This window comes from Bos grunniens, chromosome 26 (genome assembly GCF_055505025.1).
Source record: "Bos grunniens cultivar Pamir isolate PY7600 chromosome 26, Bosgru_T2T1.0, whole genome shotgun sequence".
In the NCBI taxonomy this organism is placed as follows: domain Eukaryota; kingdom Metazoa; phylum Chordata; class Mammalia; order Artiodactyla; family Bovidae; genus Bos; species Bos grunniens.
The window spans coordinates 6,809,451-6,815,450 of NC_141190.1; positions in this window are offsets into that span (position 1 = coordinate 6,809,451).

Below are 6,000 nucleotides of genomic sequence, written 5' to 3' on the forward strand. Positions count from 1 at the left end.
GGCCACCCAAGACAGACAGGTCATGGTGGAGTGTTCTGACAAAACGTGGTCCTCTGGAGAAGGGAATGGAAAGCCACTTCAGTATTCTTGCCTTGAGAATCCCATGAAAAGTGTGAAAAGGCTTCCCGTATAATCCAACACAATTCAGTGCCTCAGTATATATTGAGTACTTTCTACAATAGGCAGCAGTAGGTCTTGAAGATTCAAACCAATTGAAGATAGGCATTGTTCAATTTCATCGTTACTCTAAAGAATATCCCTGATTTTTTTTTTTTTTGGTGGGGCACACTTAGTGTCTGCCGTTAGTAGACTATGAACACATGCTTATTGAAATAATTATTTAATTTGCCACACACTGTCTTGCTATTTTTGCTGTGTTCCCCTGCACTGGTAAATAAAAGAAGGTTGGGTAGACATGTTTTGAAAGAAAAGTTAAGAAGGTGAAATGAGGAGAAAAGACTAAAAAACTCAGTTCAGCTCTGTAAGAAAGTGCAACCAAAATATTTAAAAACAAAATACCCTGAGGTTTGAATAAATACTAAGTCTCTACATAAGTTTTTTGCCAATTTACACATGCATGTAGGTGTCTTGCAGTTTAGAATGAAATGTAAAATGTGTCAGGATCAGGCATTTTTAAAAGATAAAACTGGAAAGGTTATTACTTAGCTGGTTTAACCTACTCAGGGTACAAGACTAGCTATTCTCATTGGTTGAACTCAACTAGTCTGGTAGAGGTTCTTTAATCCAGATACTGCGTAGATACTTAGGAGTTTGTTGAGCATCATAGAGACAGAACTCCGAAATGAGACATTCATGCATATTTATCTGGGTCTCTTATCCTTAAATTCAAAGCTTTCCCCATATTTTCTCCAAATTCTGATATTTTTCTCCATTATCTGCTGCCTTAATTTATTTACCTGCCTCGTATTTATCTGCTGCCTTATTTTCACTGTTCTTATTATCATAAAATGCATCTACTGAAGAGAAAGATATTGAGAATTCACTCTATTAAAGATTTGCTGAGTTGTCTTGAAAGGAGTCATCACAGAAATCAAAGAATCTCCACCAGTGACATGATTGTCCAGCCCCACTACCTCACCAAACCCCCCAATGTGTGACCCCAGGGCCAAAGGAACACATCTTGAGATATGCAGTCCATTTATCCCTTGAACTCTCTTACATAATTTGCAGATACATAGAGAGAAAATGAGTGTGTATTTACCCTAGGGCCTGAAGATAACTTTTATTTTTTATCCACAGTAAAGATATCATGATGCTGAACCTGAAGCTGCAATATTTTGGCCACCTGATGCAAAAAAAGCCAACTCTTCGGAAAAGACCTTGATGCCGGGACAGCAGGAGGAGAAGGGAGTGACAGATGATGAGATGGTTGGACGGCATCACCAACTCAAAGGACATGAGTTTGAGCAAACTCAGGGAGATAGTGAAGGACAGGAAAGCCTCGCAGGCTGCAGTTCATGGGGTCACAAAGAGTTGGGAACAACTTAGCAATTGAACAAAGACATCATGAACAGTATGACTAACAAAACAGTTTCTGATTGTAGTTATAGTCCAGGGGAATATGTGTTTAACTTGTAGCATTCTTGTATCAGACTTTCTATGACTATGTGAAGATTATTCTGTCACAATAAATGAAAGTTCTCAAAATTCATTTTATGTTCCATTTTAGCAAATGGTTCTGTAAGATTTTGCTTTTCTCCAATATCTTGATCAAAACACTGGCATTTGTTTTATTTAGTACTAAGGGAAAGGTTTTTGTATGCTTGCTCTGCCCTAGGACTCTCTTTACAAGCCTGCTCTTCTATGTGACTGTAATCTTTGCCATGATCTGGAGTCCCTCCTGTGCTACAGTAAATGGGAGGGTTGCATTTGCTCTATTTTGTGGATAGGAGTCATAGCCAGAAAACAGATTCATCCCATTGTGGCACAAGCAACTTTCTCATAACAAAGCTAAACATCTCTGGACAGTAGTTTTTCAGATATATGACTATCTAACCACTTCACCAGATGGTCAACACCGAAATCAGACTGATTATATTCTTTGCAGCCAAAGACGGAGAAGCTCTATACAGTCAGCAAAAACAAGACCAGGAGCTAACTGTGGCTCAGATCATGAACTCCTTATTGCCAAATTCAGACTTAAATTGAAGAAAGTAGGGAAAACCACTAGACCATTCAGGTATGACCTAAATCAAATCCCTTCTGATTATACAGTGGAAGTGAGAAATAGATTTAAGGGCCTAGATCTGATAGATAGAGTACCTGATAAACTATGGAATGAGGTTCGTGACATTGTACAGGAGACAGGGATCAAGACCATCCCCATGGAAAAGAAATGCAGAAAAGCAAAATGGCTGTCTGGGGAGGCCTTACAAATAGCTGTGAAAAGAAGAGAAGTGAAAAGCAAAGGAGAAAAGGAAAGATATAAACATCTGAATGCAGAGTTCCAAAGAATAGCAAGAAGAGATAAGAAAGTCTTCTTCAGCAATCAATGCAAAGAAATAGAGGAAAACAACAGAATGGGAAAGACTAGGGATCTCTTCAAGAAAATCAGAGATACCAAAGGAACATTTCATCAAAGATGAGCCCGATAAAGAACAGAAATGGTATAGACCTAACAGAAGCAGAAGATATTAAGAAGAGATGGCAAGAATGCACAGAAGAACTGTACAAAAAAGATCTTCACGACCCAGATAATCACGATGGTGTGATCACTGACCTAGAGCCAGACACCCTGGAATGTGAAGTCAAGTGGGCGTTAGAAAGCATCACTATGAACAAAGCTAGTGGAGATGATGGAATTCCAGTTGAGCTATTCCAAATCCTGAAACATGATGCTGTGAAAGTGCTGCGCTCAATATGCCAGCAAATTTGGAAAACTCGGCAGTGGCCACAGGACTGGAAAAGGTCAGTTTTCATTCCAATCCCTAAGAAAGGCAATGCCAAAGAATGCTCAAACTACGGCACAATTGCACTCATCTCACATGCTAGGAAAGTAATGCTCAAAATTCTCCAAGCCAGGCTTCAGCAATATGTGAACCGTGAACTTCCTGATGTTCAAGATGGTTTTGGAAAAGGCAGGGGAACCAGAGATCAAATTGCCAACATCCACTGGATCATGGAAAAAGCAAGAGAGTTCCAGAAAAACATCTATTTCTACTTTATTGACTATGCCAAAGCCTTTGACTGTGTGGATCACAATAAACTGTGGAAAATTCTGAAAGAGATGGGAATACCAGACCACCTGATCTGCCTCTTGAGAAATGTGTATGCAGGTCAGGAAGCAACAGTTAGAACTGAACATGGAACAACAGACTGGTTCCAAATAGGAAAAGGAGTTCGTCAAGGCTGTATATTGTCACCCTGTTTATTTAACTTCTATGCAGAGTACATCACGAGAAATGCTGGACTGGAATAAACACAAGCTGGAATCAAGATTGCCAGGAGAAATATCAATAACCTCAGATATGCAGATGACACTACCCTTATGGCAGAAAGTGAAGAGGAACTCAAAAGCCTCTTGATGAAAGTGAAAGTGGAGAGTGAAAAAGTTGGCTTAAAGCTCAACATTCAGAAAATGAAGATCATGGCATCCGGTCCCACCACTTCATGGGAAATAGATGGGGAAACAGTGGAAACAGTGTCAGACTTTATTTTTCTGGGCTCCAAAATCACTACAGATGGTGACTGCAGCCATGAAATTAAAAGATGCTTACTCCTTGGAAGGAAAGTTATGACCAACCTAGATAGCATATTCAAAAGCAGAGACATTAGTTTGCCAACAAAGGTCCGTCTAGTCAAGGCTATGGCTTTTCCTGTGGTCATGTATGGATGTGAGAGTTGGACTGTGAAGAAGGCTGAGCGCCAAAGAATTGATGCTTTTGAACTGCGGTGTTGGAGAAGACTCTTGAGAGTCCCTTGGACTGCAAGGAGATCCAACCAGTCCATTCTGAAGGAGATCAGTCCTGGGATTTCTTTGGAAGGAATGATGCTAAAGCTGAAACTCCAGTACTTTGGCCATCTCATGCGAGGAGTTGATTCATTGGAAAAGACCCTGATGCTGGAAGTGATTGGGGGCAGGAGGAGAAGGGGACGACAGAGGATGAGATGGCTGGATGGCATCACTGACTCGATGGACGTGAGTCTGAGTGAACTCCACGAGTTGGTGATGGACAGGGAGGCCTGGCGTGCTGCAATTCATGGGGTCGCAAAGAGTCGGACACTACTGAGTGACTGATCTGATCTGAACCACTTCAAGCCCTGAATCATGTAGGTTCTCTTAATTTATAATAGTTTATGTTTTTAATTCCAGCACAAAGTTAAAAAGTTCACAAAGTTCAAAGTTTAATATGGATAAGATATACCTTTTTATTATAGGTATTGTAACTAATTTTCACTGCAACTACTTTTAACCTTGATGGAGATAAATAACTTTAAAGTAAAAAAAAAATACTCTATTGGAAACTATGGCTAAATCTAGTGAACTAAATTTGAGAATGCATGGTAATCTCAACATGATGAGCCAAAATTTACATTCATTCTACAAGATAGTAAATCTTTGAAAGAATAGTTCAAATGATTATTCTTAAACCTGAAGAAAATTTTATTAAGAAAAATTTATTAAGGTCTCCCTTGAGCAAATTCAAAGAATAAAATCACTACTTACAATGCGTGTGTGCATGCTTAGTCACTGTCATGTCTCACTCTTTGCGACCCTATGGACTGTGTAGCTCACCAGGCTTCTCTTTCCATGGGATTCTCCAGGCAAGAATACTGGAGTGGGTTGCCATTTCCTCCTCCAGGGGATCTTCCCAACCCAGGGATGGAAACTGGGTCTCCTGTCTCCTGCATTGTAGGTGGATTCTTTACCACTGAGCCACCTGAGAAGCCCCTACCAATTACAATATTTATAAGTATTTTCCTTTTTGACTTTACTGTAAACCCATGTGTCACAGACATTTTTCACTCATCTTTTGAAACCCCATAACAGCATAAGGTCTTTCATATATTGAGTAACTGGAAACAAAGTGTTGAAAGAGTGAATTTGACAGTTTTTAAATCATGGACCTGAGGAGAAAATAAAAGATCCCTTCTCTTTGTTTATGGACTTGATATTGGGAAATGAACCAATATACAAAATCATACCAAATAAGGCAAGCATTTACTTTCTTATTGAACCTCGAATAGGGAAAATCTCAATTCCACAAGTGGGGATAAATCTCAGAGAGGTCCTAATTTTACCTTTCATTTCAAGTTTTATGGATTTAGTGATAAGAAAAAAGCAGAAAATAAAGGCTGAGCATAGCATAAGCATATGCTTTAGCAGAGAAATAGTTAATGGAACTGTAGTTAGTGAAAAGCAGCATGAAGAATTGTTGCTTAATTGTTGAGCTTGCTTAGCCTCAACCAGTGAGTCATTGAGACAATAACTTCATACAAAGTGATGATGTTAATAATACTTCTACTAATAGCTTTGTATACATTCAGAGGTCCTCAATTAAAAACTAGTACTTTTCTACCATTCCTTTGTTCTTGGTGAACCATAATGTACGTTTTTGTGTTATGTTATTAAACAAAAGACTGACAAACATTTAAAGTTTTGTTTTGTTTCTTATTTTATTGGAAGGAAGTTTTTTTTTTTTTCTTTTTCGTTTCTATTGATTTCACAGTTTACTACAATTAGAATTACCATAATGGTAGGATGTGGTTGGGAGAAATATATGACATCATCCTTTATAATCACTAGCATGGCATTTCCCGAAACAAAACACTACAGGATATCAGTGAAGCTGAGTCTCTTCTTGGATCTAATGGTTTTATGCACGCCAGTCTGAAAATGCTGACTGCATCATAACCCTGGCTGCCAGCATTCAGCTTGTAAAACAACAGAAGAGCAATAATAAAACTGCTATTTGTGTTTTATGGAACTGTGTTAAACTAAGAAAATAGCAGAGTATCCAAGGGTTGAGTTTTTAAATA